Raw genomic sequence first — 14,793 nt, forward strand, 5'->3', positions numbered from 1 at the left:
TGGTGTCAGTGATGGTGCAGTCATGGTGACTTGAGAAGGACTTTGAGAGAAGTGAATTTGGCAGGGGTATCTAGTGTGGGGATAGAGAAAGGAAAGTAATACATCTGTTTGAACTTGTTAAGTTTCAGATGCCTAACAGCAATCCTAAAGGAGATATCAAGAATGGAGTCCAATATATAAGGTCTCTATGTTGAAAAATAAGGGGTATAGATGACATCTAAATTTAGTGAGGGTGCAGATAAGAAGAGAGGCAAAGACAGTGGCCTGTGGCACACCAAACTTAGAGAAGTGACAGATTGGGAAGAATCAACTGCTAAGATCAGAAAACAAGGCCTATGAGACTGAGAAGCCTAGAGGATGAGGTATTTCAAGAGGGAGCGAACAACTGTGCTGAAAGGTATGTAGAGGTGAGTCATATGTACACTGAAAATCAAACTTTTCAGCAAGAGTTCATCAATGATGATTGTTATAAAAGTTGTTTGGATGGATGGTGAGCTTCAAGGCTTGATTGGATAAGAAAATGGAAAGTGAATAATTTTTTTTTTTTTTAAGTTCAGAGGCTCACTTTGTCGCCCAGGCTGAAGTGCAGTGGGGAGATCTTGGCTCACTGCAACCTCTGCCTCCCAGGTTCAAGCAATTCTCATGCCTCAGCCACCTGAGTAGCTGACATTACAGGCATACACCACCATGACTGACTAATTTTTGTATTTTTGGTAGAGACAGAGTTTCACATGTTGGCCAGGCTGGTCTTGAACTCCTGGCCTCAAGTGAGTAGCCCAACTTGGCCTCACAAGGTGCTGAGATTACAGGTGTTAGCCACCACGCTCGGCCAAGAAATGAAGATTTTAAGTATAGATAAATCCCAGGTTTGTATTGAAAAAAAAATTCTGTATGGAATACAAGCTGAAGGAGGAAAGTAGATGATACTAAGAATATCTGTAAGCTGATGGGAGGTCTCAGGATGGAGAGAGACTGCTGATACAGATTCTAGAACAAGGTCATTGGGGAGGTAAGAAAGAGGAATGAAAAAACCCCTGATCATCTATATAATTGAAACTTTGCAAACAACTTCTCCTATTCTGTATGTTGTCTGTTTACTCTGTTGATAGTTACTTTTGCTGTGCAGAAGCTCTTTGGCTTAATTAGATCCCATTTGTCAATTTTCGCTTTTGTTGCAATTGCTTTCGGCATCTTCATCATGAAATCTTTGCCCATGCCTATGTCCTGAATGGTACTGCCAAGGTTTTCTTTTTTCTAGGGTTATTGTAGTTTGGGGTTTTACACTGAGGTCTTTAATCCATCTTGAGTTGATTTTTGTATATGGTGAAAGGTAGGGGGCCAGTTTCAATTTTCTGCATATGGCTAGGCATGTTCTCACTTACAAGTGGGAGCTAAATGATGAGACTACGTGAACACATAGAGGGGAACAACACACGCAGCAGCCTACTGAACGGCAGGAGGAGGGAGAGGATCAGGATAAACAACCAATGGGTACTAGACTTAATACGTGGGTGATGAAATAATCTGTACAATAAATCCCCATGACACATGTTTACCTATGTAACAAACCTGCACATCCTGCACATGTACCCCTGAACCTAAAAGTTAAAAAAAGAAGAAGAAGAAAGAAAGTTGCCAGGCACTTCAGAAACTAATTCTGGGCCCATCTCACTTACATTCATAGTAATCTGAGCTTTATTTCCCTGTTAAAAAAAAATAAGCATTTCCACATTTCTAACATATACCCTTAGTGGAGAATCTGGGGCAAGAAGAGAGGAGAAGTTTTGCTGTAGTTGTCCGTGTTTCCTTCTCCCATCCTCCATGCCATGAGTAACTGTGTCTCTAACTTCAAGTAAACGGAAACCTAATTGCTTTCTCTTTTATGCGAAATACTAAAGTAGTTTCTAGGATGCATAATGATAATAGATGTGTTATTTCAGCATTTAAAATCTTGATAAAGCTTCTGACATCTTTCTTTGTCTTCATCTTTCTCTTAACATTTTCTTCTTTATTCACTGTCATTTCCATTTTTATTTGATTATGATACCATTCTATGTGGATCACTGAAATTTCCAAGTCGTGTCTCCAGTTCTGTAATGGTACCTCACTTTAGGCAGCAGACAAATAACTGAAAGGTTGACACAATATTGATACATTCCTATATTGAATTATTTTAAATATATATCAGTTTTGAGCATTTAAACAAATTATATTATGAATAATTTATAAAGCACAATAAATATTTTCCACGCAACCATCTTTAGTATACAGTAAATGAAAGGACACACACTGAGTTTGCACACATCATGATTTGCCTGTATTTCCAGCCAGTGCCTCAGACACGTATACACTTGAGCAATTTTGTGAATTCTCTCAGCATTCAGGTTCCACTTTTCTGACTGACATCAGAGAAGATCTGTGCCATCTGATAGAATAAGATTTTATGGGAAAGCAAACCATAATTACTCTTGCCTCTAGGTAGAAACCATATTAGTCAACTTGGAAGGAAAATGACTCATAAAAAATAGACATACTCTTCAGCCAAAGGTCAGCGTTCTTCCTGTAAATCTAAACTACACATCACCACTTATTCATTTATTCATTCACTCAACAAATCTCTTTTGTGAGTCTGTTATTTTCCAGACACTGTTATTTGGAATTTTACTATACAAAACAGCATCTCTGTCTTCTGAACAGTCCAGGGAAGGAGAGAGGTGAGTAGACTAATAATGACTATACCACGTAATAAGTTATTGGGGGTTGTACAGAGGGTGATGGGGCAGAAGACAAAGAGAGACAGGTAATACACCTTGGGAGTGAGGCAGGAAAGGGATGTTTAACTACATAAGAAACCTGTACACAGCCTTAAAAGTTGACTGGGAGTTTGCGATGCAAAAAAAGAGGCAAGGCAAGTTCTGGGCAGAGAAAATGACTTAACTTGTGGATGTAGAGACAAGAGAGCTTGGGGAATTCCAAGTTTTTTTGGAATGGCTTTGAAGATCATCAGAAACTAAGATATATTTAGCAATTGAACAATCAGGACAAGAAACACTACTGTTGTGCTTTGAAGAAGAGAAGCACGAGAGCTAGAATACAGGGGGATATATTAACAGTCTGCTCTGATGGCTCATGCATAGTCTGGGAAGGGAGGCAAGAGATCATGAGTCTTCAGGCTCATCCATGACCCAGACAAGAAAGATATAAAATAAATCATCAGTGTTATGAATTTAGCATTTTGAGATGCTAGACTATGATATAAAGGCTGGTTAGCAATTCTCTCTTTATCCAGAAATACAGTCATGTGCTGCATAACATTCATAGACCACATATACAACAGTGATTCTATAAATTATAACGAAGCTGAAGAAAACCTATCACCAAGTATTTACTATACTTTACTGTTTATTGTTATTTTAGAGTTTATTCTTTCTACTTTTTTTTTAAGTTAATAGTAAAACAACCTCAGGCAGGTCCTTCAGGAGGTATTCCAGAAGGCAGCATTGTTATCATGGGCAATGACAGCACCATGCATTGTCATTGAAGACCTTCCAGTGGGAGAAGAGGTAGAGGTGGAAGTCGGTGACACGGATGATCCTGAACCTGTGTAGGCCTAGGCTAATGTCTGTTTGTATCTTTATTTTTAACAGAAAGGTTTAAAAAATAAAAAAAAATTAATATAAAAAAGCTTATAGAATAAAGATATAAAGGAAGAAAATATTTTTGTACAGCTCCACAATGTGTTTTATACTGTATTATTTCAAGAGTCAAAAAGTTTTTTAAAAAATTAGAGTTATGTTAAACTAATTTACTATTGAAGAAAGAAAACTTTCTAAAAAATTTAGTGTAGGCCAGGCATGGTGGCTCACACCTGTAATCCCAGCACTTTGGGAGGCCGACGTGGGTGGATCATGAGGTCAGGAGATTGAGACCATCCTGGCTAACATGGTGAAACCCCATCTCTACTAAAAATACAAAAAATTAGCCAGGCATGGTGGCACACACCTGTAGTCCCAGCTATTTGGGAGGCTGAGGCAGAAGAATCGCTTGAACCCAGGAGCTGGAGGTTATAGTGAGTCAAAGATCCCGCCACTGCACTCCAGCCTGGGTGACAGAACAAGACTCTGTCAAATAAATAAATATTGTGTAGCTTAAATGTACAGTGTTCAGATATGTTTAGATACCATTATGTTGTAATTGACTACAGTATTCAGTATAGTAACATGCTGTTCAAGTCTGCAGCCTAGGGGCAATAGGTTATACTATGTAGCCTGGGGTGTAGTAGGTTATACCATCTAGGCTTGTGTAAGTGCACACTATGATGTTCATATGATGAAATTACCTAATGACAGTACCCTCATCATTCAGTAACGCATGACTGTAATAAGGATCTCTCAAGGTTCCTGCTTTCTTTGTCAGTCTGTGCTCACTGGACTACTCTAGGAAACATAATAATGGTCTTTGGAAATTATTTCCATTTTAAAGCCTAAAAGCTTTTGGTGTAATATACAAGTATCTCAAAGAAAATAACACCAATAGATGCTAAGTAATGCTAACAAAATGAGCATATTAAATAGCAAACAATTTCAGACAGAAATAATTCCATGATTCTTACAGTAAATCTCACGTAAACCCAGAAAATGTATTTGACTAGATCTGGACGTTTTTTGCATTAACTAGATTAGTAATTAATGTTTCTGTCCTCATAAGACATGTGATTGTATGTTTGTCACAGTGGAGAAGAAAAATTATTAACTTCATAAATCAGTGTGTTCTTTATTCCTCTCTTATAAATGGCAATTATTTGTGGCTTAAGCATTACAGAGAGGTGTTAGAGTGTGCATGTTTTAGCTAAGCCAGAATCTTTCCTTTAAAATTCAGGAGGTAAAATTAACCACAGGTATCATTTATACATATTAAAATTAAGTGATACTCATTAAATATTATATTGAAGACAGACCATCTCAATTCAACAAATTATTAACCTTTATAATAGAAAGAGAAATATCTCTAACTTACTCCTGCCCCTTTATCTGTGGCATTCTATAAACTGTACCAGAGTTTGAGATAGGTGAGCTTTGAGTTCCCTTCCAAACCAAATGACAAAGTCATAAGTGCACTAATTGGTTTCTGGTGGATTGTTGAAACTAAATATTTCTGCCCTGTGTGATTATGCTGGGCTTCAGTGGATGCAGGCAATGAATGATTTGACAAGTGAGTTCACAACAAGGGCCAGATGCAACCCAAATGTTATATTTGAAAACTAGCCAACCAGGCATTTTTTTCATTTCTTATTCCATAACAATGCTCACATAGACCTTCCTGAAAGACAACAGACCTGTTCATTCAGGATTCATCGTCCTGGGCCTGAGGTCCTCAGAGCTCAGAGCTTGAAGAACTTTTGAGTTTGATTACTAATTCATGGGAAAGTACTGCCTTTGTGACCAAAGACTTTAAGAACTAAATTCAACATTCCCAATGTCTCTTTACTTTCAACCATGATTTGAAAGGTACAAAGAGTTAACTATAGTGATGTACTCCACAATTAAAGTGAAATAAAATGTCATAGCAGCAAAGCATAATCATAATTGGTAGATCACAAGTTTTGAGATAAAGTGTTAAAATAGAAATGTATTGAGGTACTGCTTAATGTCTTGCTAATACTATTTCTAGTGTTAAACTGGTCAGTGTCAGGTAGCAAGCAATGAATGTGAATCAATAAAAGATGTTTGAATTCTCAAATGAAATAAGAAGCCATTATACAATAAAGTTGATTTAATAATTATGAAATTATTCTGGAGTGATAAACCAATATATATAAAAGGCATATTACATCACAATTAGTTGAACCGTGATTTTGACATACAAAATGTCCTTATATCAATGTTTTAAATGTCTTGAGAGTATGGAACTGAGAGAAAAAGTTTATGTCAACTGTGGCATCAGTTCTAGAGGGTCTTTAAAATAAAAGTAATCGCATTTAGCTGAGTTTTCATTCTTAATGCAATAAAGCAAATTAGCATGTGACATATGCCATGTCTTAATAATAGTTTCAGACTGCATTGACATAAAGTAATCAAATTTCTATAGGGAATTTAACTTGCATGCTAGACAGTTTAATTATCTGGTGCATATTTCAATAGTTCCCATTATGAGAAAATATGCCCAAGTTTGTCACAGAGAATGTCTATAACAATGATTTTAATATTCAATAAATTTTAATTATCTTGTAAATCATCTGCCTGTGTATGTTCCTTCAGATGTTACTTAATTTGACCAAAATCTAGGTAGTGAATTAGGAACTAAAATCAATCCTAGAGCAACATCTTTATTCTAAAAGTTCTTAAAACTCAGCAAATAATCTTACTCTTTATAATATACAGATTAAGAAGTTGGCATCAGTTTTGAAAATTATATCTAACTTTAGTATCCTACTGCAGAAGTGCCTCTTTTATCCCTGACTGGGTTATTGATTCCACCATTCCTACTGTCCAGGAAACAGATATGGATTATGTCTTCTATTTTTATAATATTCTCCGCTTCATAAAGCACTTTCACATGCATTATATCATACGGTCCCCACATTGCTCTGAAGTAGTTGTTTGACAATTAATATTATTCTCCTTTCACAGTTGAAAAATGCAAGTCCAAGTTCCCCACAAGAGTCTGGATCTCTAATCCAGTCCTCACCCTCCTCAATGCTGCTAAAGCTGGTCTATCTCACTATGGGATAGTCTCTGATGTATTTTACTCTCATGAAATGAAATTGTAACATGCTAGGTATGCTTTCTCTTTAGCTCAAAGCATATTAAAACAGACTGCAAGGGAGTAATGAAGGTAGGTACAGTGACACAGCAAAAGGGATAGCAAGTACCTAACGCTGGCAAGAAAGAGAGAAAATGCATTTTTTTAAATAAAAATATATTTATTAAAAATAACGTGATTTGCCACATTTAGAAAATGCATTTTCTAAAGAGGCTCCAGAGCTCCAGCATTTCCACAAGCTCGGCTCCACTTGGTTCCGACGACATGGAAACCAGTTGTCTCTGTAACCCCTGAGCACATTATGGTCTGGCTTCCAGGCATAATGGCTGGTGATGACATCAGAATACTATGAGTCATTGGGAAAGGATCAATTATGCCAGGACAAAAAAGTTTACTAATGATGATTAACAATAGTAATAATAAGGCTAATATTTACCAAGCATCTACTACATGTCAGGCATGTGATGAAGCTTCCTTAATTGTCAGGTTCTGCTGTCACATTTCCAACCACCTCCTCTCTTTCCACTTATCTATGGTCCTTTGACCTCCACCTGCAAACCTGGTCTTGCTCCAGTAACCAGGGCTAGTCTAAAATGTAAGCTGGAATGAAGATATTTGTCTCAAATCTAAAAGTCAAAAAGTACATCACCATTCCTTTTAGACTGGCTCAAACTGGGGGCCTTATTTCTTGTCTATTACTGTCTTATTCCTAATCTGTTCCTCAATTTGTTTCCTGATGCTGATAATACCACCCTCTAGATTTTAAAATCCTGAAAGAAAAGACCGTATTGATTACTTTCACTCCTGTAGTCTCAGCAATAAGTAGCCAGTGCCTGACACAAAATAGGTGCTCAAGTGCTTGTTAAATAAACTCAACACACCACCACTCTAGCTCTTGCACATCAGGTCTGTCAGTGTAAACTTCCTCATCTCAGCATGGTCACCATCATTATAAACTACCACTTTCTGGGTAGGACTGTGCTGATGCTTTGCATACATGATGCTATTCAATCTTTGCAAAACTTATAAGGTAAACAGTATCATTTTCATCGCACAAAGGAGGAAAATGGTTTTCACAAGGTCTCACATACATAATTGGTAAATCGAAGAACAATAATTTAAATGAAGATGTCAGTGATTCCAAATAAAGCCACCTCCTTCTAGACACTCCTCAAGATTGCGGTGACTTTCTGAAGTTCTGACCAAGGTTTTGGACTTCACTGATTACTAATAGTCTTTCTTTATGTCAAATGCCCACATTTCTAAGGATTACCTGTTCTTGGATTACCCTTTCCCATGTTGGAACATCTTGCCTAAACAGACTGCCCTCCTAAGTCACCATATGACTAAATATCTTCTGTAGCCACACCCTTTGATCAAAGCTCTCTCATTCCCAAGTATGTTGGTGGCATTTTTTAAGCCCCAAAAGTTGTATTTGTGTGGGGCATAATGTATATGAGTGGGTTGGGAGAATAGTACCCAGAGAATGAGTGAGTCAAAGGCTTTCAAGATGACCAAGGGTTGGGTGAGAGAAAGTGTAACCATATAGAACGAAAGGCAGAAATGGGATGACGTATAGATGAATGAGTTGGGTGTTAATAATTAGGTGGAATTATTATGGGGAAAAAATCTGTGATTAGAAGCTTGGTGCAGGTAGCTTGAGTAATTATCACCAATCAACCTGTTATGCCCTGACATTCCTTTCTGTAAATCATCCTGGGGCTCAGAAGGATTGGTTAGCTCAAAGAATGTAACATGCATGCTTCTGCTATTTCTTCTGCCTGAAGACATGCAATTCTTTACCCATGGCCTGGTATATAACAGACTTCAAAATAATTTGTTGTATGAATAAATAAGCTGGTTGTCTTTGAAGACAGTAGTGTTGTACATGCCAGCACTTTCTTCTAATTGTGTCTACTCTATTTTAAGAAGTGGGCCCTGTTCCAGATCACCAAACCTCTCAGCCTTTCCAACACTGCTGCAATGAAATAGACCATACGTAGCATTGCCAGCAATATTATGTCAACTGCAGTGCAGATTATCACTGTCATGCAGTAATAATCCTGCCTTCTGAAGCATTCATTATATTGTACTACTCTGTTATATATTCTTTAATATATCAGCCACTCAAAAATCCCGAGGGATATGTGCTAAGATCTTTGTTGACATCCCCATACATGGTGTTTGAACATAGTCTAGATTATAGTTTTGACCATGAAATTCAGTAGAATTGAAATGAAAACTTTAGGTGAGCTTTTCCAAACCTGCTTACTCTACCAAACACAAAACTGATGTCATTAATTATGCAACTGTCATTCTTTTTTAAAGTGCTGTTCATGAATGAATACAAGTTTTATCATTTCACAAGAATTGCTACACATGGGAGGATGAGTGAAGAAAACAGTTGGGAAGCCATGTGCACATTGAGCAGCAGGCTGGAGCCCCTCCCTGACTCCCATGGCCCAGATACACAGGGAACGTCATTCTAACTCACGCCTCAGACATCTTAAAAATGGCTTTATTCCATGGGCCTTTAGGTTTACTGGCAAATAATTGGAAATTATTAAATCTACAAATGTCAAGGATCTACTTCACGTGTTCCTCTTATCAAGTAGAGGGAACAGTATAGAATAATGGTTAAAAGCACAGGCTTTTGAGTCCAACAAATTGGGGGTTTGATTCCAAGCTCTTTTTTTTTTTTTTTTTTGTTAGAGTCTCACTCTGTCATCCAGGCTGGAGTGCAGTGGCGCGATCTTGACTCACTGCAACCTCTGCCTCCAGACTCAAGTGACTCTTGTTCCTCAGTCTCCCAAGTAGCTGGGATTACAGGCATGTGTGACCACTCCAGGTTTTTTTGTTGTTGTTGTTGTTTTTGGTTTTTTTTTTTTTTTTTTTTGGCAGAGACGGGGTTTCACCGTGTTAGCTAGGCTGGTCTCGAACTCATGACCTCAGGTGATCTGCCACCTCAGCCTCCCAAAGCACTGGAATTAAAGGCATGAGCCACTACACCTGGCCCAAGCTCTATTTCTTTGTAGCTGTGCCACCTTGGGAAAATTACTCACTTTTTCTGAACCTTGATTTTGTCATCTGTTAAAGAAGGATGATCATTGCAGTCACCCCATGAAGCCATTGTGAGGATGCAATAAAATAATAGGCATAATGCACTGGGGACATCAATAGGTATTAGCTCTTCATTTGTATAATTATTATTAAATTACAATTTCTGGGCAGGGACTACACCTTATGCTTGTCGGTGTCCTTAATGTAACCATAAAAACAGTTAATTTATTTAAAAGCCTGGGCTTCTAAAGGAAGATTTTCAGAAGAAAAAGTCTTCCGTATAATATAGGTCAAATGAGATGTGCGATAATGAGAAACAGAAAACCTCCTGCAGCCTCTTTGGCTGAGGAGAAGTGATAGCTGTGTAGAAAGCCTGTTCTGAGCCTCTCCAATGTATTTAGTAATCAGCAGATGGATGAAAGGAAGGAAATTTCATCTCTGGTAAAAGTAGTGGAAACATTATACTCACTTGAGCTTTCTGGGCTTTGACCTAGCTCATTTGGTTCCCCTCACCCAGGAAAAAGCTGAGAGAATTGCATCTTTCCTCTTCTCTTAAACCCAGCCCTGTCACCTCTTTTATTCTGTCAGGGAATATCTCAAAGCTCTCTGGTAAACTCTTTACTGCAGGCAATCCTGCTTTTGAAACTCTTACTAACCCACAAAATAGCAGAATCTGTGCTCTCTGAGAGAACAAAGATTGATGAGGGATCTCCAGGAGTTGACACCAAGAGTTCCTTAACTTGCATGCTGAGTGGCACTGGAGCTTGTTACCAAAGAAAGAAGAGTTGGGGGCGTGAGGAAGACTCTACTGTGAACGTAGTATCTCCCAAATAAACAGCCCCTCCCAACATGATACAGAGCACTTCTGTTTTCCTGCTAAGAAGTTGGTGTAATTTATGTTTGTAAAAGATATCTATTGCTGAGACTATTATATGAAAATAGACACGAGAAAAGAGAAGAAGCAAAAGCAAAGAAAAATATTGTATTGCACTCAGTCACTTCCAGCAGTGACTAAACTCTAAGTCAATTGTAACAGCTACTGCTTATGGGCCCTCACTCTGCGCCAGGCACTTGCCATGCATTCTCACATTCTTACATTTAATTCTCAAAATGAATCCATAAGGTAGGAAGTAGCATTGTCCTCATTTTAGAGATGAGGGACGTATGACTCAGAGATGCTAAATGACTTACAGAAGGCCACATCGTTCATAAATCATAGAGACAGAACTTAAACATAGGTTGCCCTGACTACTAAGTCCTAACCACTATACTGCTTCTCATAAGAGAATAGAAAAGCTCAACTGCTGAAGAAGACAGTGGCCCCACCAGCAAGGACAACTTGGAACTAAAGGACACTGTGGAACCTGCTGAAGAGGAAAATGTAGAATCACACAGGAAATACAGAAGCAGGTGGTGACTAAAATCATTTATCGAAGACTAGGAAGATAGTATCCAAGTCAAAGAAGAATGGATGGTCAAAATGAGACAACATTTTTAGTTAAATGCGTTTACTTTTATAAATCATTATATATATTTACCTATTTAGAGATCAATTGTTTTCAAATACATCTCATTTTTTAAGTCCCAATTAGAGAATGCTTGTATAGTACAAATACTCGTCTCTTGCAACCCCTACCAATCATAATTACTAAATTAATATTTCCTAGTTTCTTCTCCCTCTCCTAGTTTTGCCAGACCCTATTATTTCATTTACAGTAATTTTCACGACTTCTAGTTATAGGAAGTGTTTATTCATCTAGTTAGTTACACATTGTCTATCTCTCATCCACTATAGAGACAACAGGAAATGCCATGCAGAGGTCATGGCTCACAGTAGGAACTTAAAATTATTTCTCCTGATTGAATAAGTGTTCCGTAAAGGATTCTATTTCCTTATTGACTAGTAAATGTTTTATACGTTTGGCAAGCATTAACTCTTTGTCTACCCAATTTATTACTAATATTCTCTTGTTTTTCATCTTCCTTTATTTTTTATGATAGGTGTTTAAAACTAAACATAAGGTGTGCTGTGATAATTTAATGTTTTCCTTTTATTATTGTAATTTCTGATACATATTTACCTATTTGGTGTATCTTTTAACGATTTGATATGTACTTTTAGCCATTTAATGGCCTGGAATATATTTTTAATATGTGATGTAATAAGAAATTTAATTGTTATTTTTCTAACTAACCTATTTTCTCAAATTCTGATCTCCTATTTCCTTCCCTATTTCTTTATGATGTTAATTTATAACATAGTAATTTATTTAATTGGCTTATACATTAGCATTTGCTCCATTTATTTACCTATTAGTACTTCTCTGTTTTAATTATTATTGCTTTATAAAAATTACATTTTCTAATGTGTTCTAATAGCCTCCAAAGCAAGGCCTATCATTTTCTTTTTCCAAATATATTTTTACCACTCTTGCCTGAATTTTCTGTATATGGAACTTTAATATTTTACAGTCTGATCCATAGCAGGTTAAGCAATCTTCTCCACTGAATGAATCTCTGATACTCTGAACCACCTTCTTGGTGACTCCTCTCTCCCTGCAGCTTTGCACTTACTTAGGATTTCATTCCATGAGTGCATGGCAGCATGCACATTCCCCAGCCATATTTCCTGCCATATGCTTTTGGAAATTTCAGGCTCTGAAACAATGTCTAAGCAGATTATAATGGAACAAAACCCCCAAAATCAATGGAGTAGAGTGGAGTGTCATCTCCACTAGAAATGAAGATTCAATTCAAAGTATAGAAAAATTACATTTGAAAATCTTTCAAATTACCTACTTAGCTTGACATATATGGTTTTGTGTATACAATATGAATAATATTATAGCTACATTAAACTATGTGATAATATAAATAATATGCCATAACGTAATAAATAGCACACTTCTTTAAGGGAATGAGAATTATCGGTACTATTTAAATTCATATTTTCTCCCTCCCACCTCTCTCTTCTAAACCTGTTTATTTTAATGTATATAAATTGAATGTAAGGCAGTTTCACTCTATCTGCATGGTAGAGACAGGCTTCCTGCTTCTTGAGTTATTCTGTTTCTGGATCTCTGATTTAGGAGACAAACAATGTGGAAACTACTTTTAAAATCTTTATATCTTCTTTCAGGCCATGAGTTTGCTCTCTTGCAAACAACAAACCATATGTAAGACACAGATTTTCCTCCTCAATTTGACTCAATAGGTCTTGTTTAATTTTTGTCCTGGATTTTGACAAAAATTGTACTATCGGGCTTGAATTTTTGTGTTATAAGTTTTCATAATCTTGTGTGTGTGTGTGTGTGTGTGTGTGTGTGCGTGCGCATGGGTATGCATGTGCATATGTGTGTGCCTTTGTCCTTATATGGGGAGAAACTGGAAAACACTGCATCTAAGTCTGCTAAATAAAAAATATATCATTAGATGCTTCTAAACTATTATTTAATACTTTTCTGAAGAAATATGTCTCAAGTTTGTATAAGGATTAACTTCAACATCTGGAATTTCTCAGTAGAGTTGTTTGCAGGGGTGAGTGTGATTATCTGAATCAATCATTATCCATTGTGGGGGTCTTCATTTCACTCCCATGTCTCCCTCTCTCATGCCAACTGGATTTGTTTCTCTGTCTAATACTAAATGCTCAATATGATTAGCTAATTCAACTTCCTATTTAATAAGAAAGCAACAATTTCATCCCTGCCTCCTAAGCTATGCTATTGATTTTTAAATCTGTCCTATGGGTGATTCGGAGTTTATGGTGCAGGAGAATGATATGGTCATATTTGTATTTTAGGAAGAAAACTGGCCACAGAATAGGGAGCTGAAGCCAAGAAAACAGTTGGGAATAATTTGTTCCTGCTAGCTAAATATAGAGCTTGCCTGTCATTGCTTTTTGCTTCTAGAAGAGGAGTAAGACAGATGAGGAAATAAAAAAGGAAGAAGGAAAGGAAGAAAGCTAAAAGAGGAGAGCAAAACAAAACATGGGAACAATTTATATGAATCAAAATGAGGAGTAAGAAAATGAAGCTTCCATTTCTCTCACCTCAAGATCCTGCTGGCAGCTCAAGCCTGGACACCCGGAGCTACCTATTGGATCCTGTCTCCTGGTTTTTGAGACTTTTCTCTCTTTTGCCTCTCACATCTGATCTTGTCACTAAATCCTTTTCAATTTAATTTTATTTTATTGTATTCTATTTTTGAGACAGAGTCTCACTCTGTTGCCCTGGCTGGAGTACAGTGGTGCAGTTTTGGCTCAGTGCAACCTCCACCTCCCAGGTTCAAGCAATTTACAGCTAATTTTTGTATTTTAGTAGAGACAGGGTTTCACCGTATCAGTCAGGCTGGTCTCTAACTCTTGACTTCAAGTGATCCTGCCTCAGCCTCCCAAAGTGCTAGGAGTACAAGCACAAGCCACTGCGCCTGGCCAATCCTTTTTAATTTTAAGAAGACCGTTTTTCATTACCCTCCCTGCCATGAACAGCAGTAGAACTCTTAGCATGTAATCAAGATCCCGAGGGGCTTCTAATTCCCCATCCCTGTTGAATGCTTCCCAATGACGATTTTTCCAACTCTCTGTTTTTATCATAACAAGCTTTGCTCAGAAACTTAATTTGGAAGGACAAAAGACAAATTCTCAGAACAAATTTTAAGAATAAATCTTAAGACTCCATCCTACCTACCATCATGAGTACTTATGGTCATCGTTTTCCTTCTGTAAACCTCTGTGGATTCCTCATGTTTTATTCTACACATATCAAAGTCCTTTAAATCTTTCAGAGTTGAAAGTGCAGCATAAATTCTTTCCTGTTACACATTTTTTGGTAGGTAGGGACAGGCCACACTTCTTTGTTTCATACAAGGACTTCCTCATTTCTCAATGCATATTATTGAATGTTTAGCAAGCTCTTAAAAACAATCCAATAGTTCCCAAAAGAAACATAGTTAATTCAACTCCACCAATAT

At 37.2% G+C, this 14,793-nt stretch overlaps 1 protein-coding gene across 3 annotated transcripts in view; it reads left to right on the top strand.

Annotated features, from left to right (window-relative positions):
- Positions 1 to 14,793, top strand: part of GRIN3A (glutamate ionotropic receptor NMDA type subunit 3A) — a 172,733-nt gene that overhangs the window by 40,793 nt on the left and 117,147 nt on the right. The gene's annotated exons all lie outside the window — the stretch shown is intronic.

Source organism: Trachypithecus francoisi, unplaced genomic scaffold (genome assembly GCF_009764315.1).
Source record: "Trachypithecus francoisi isolate TF-2019V2 unplaced genomic scaffold, Tfra_2.0 Lachesis_group16, whole genome shotgun sequence".
Classification (NCBI taxonomy): domain Eukaryota; kingdom Metazoa; phylum Chordata; class Mammalia; order Primates; family Cercopithecidae; genus Trachypithecus; species Trachypithecus francoisi.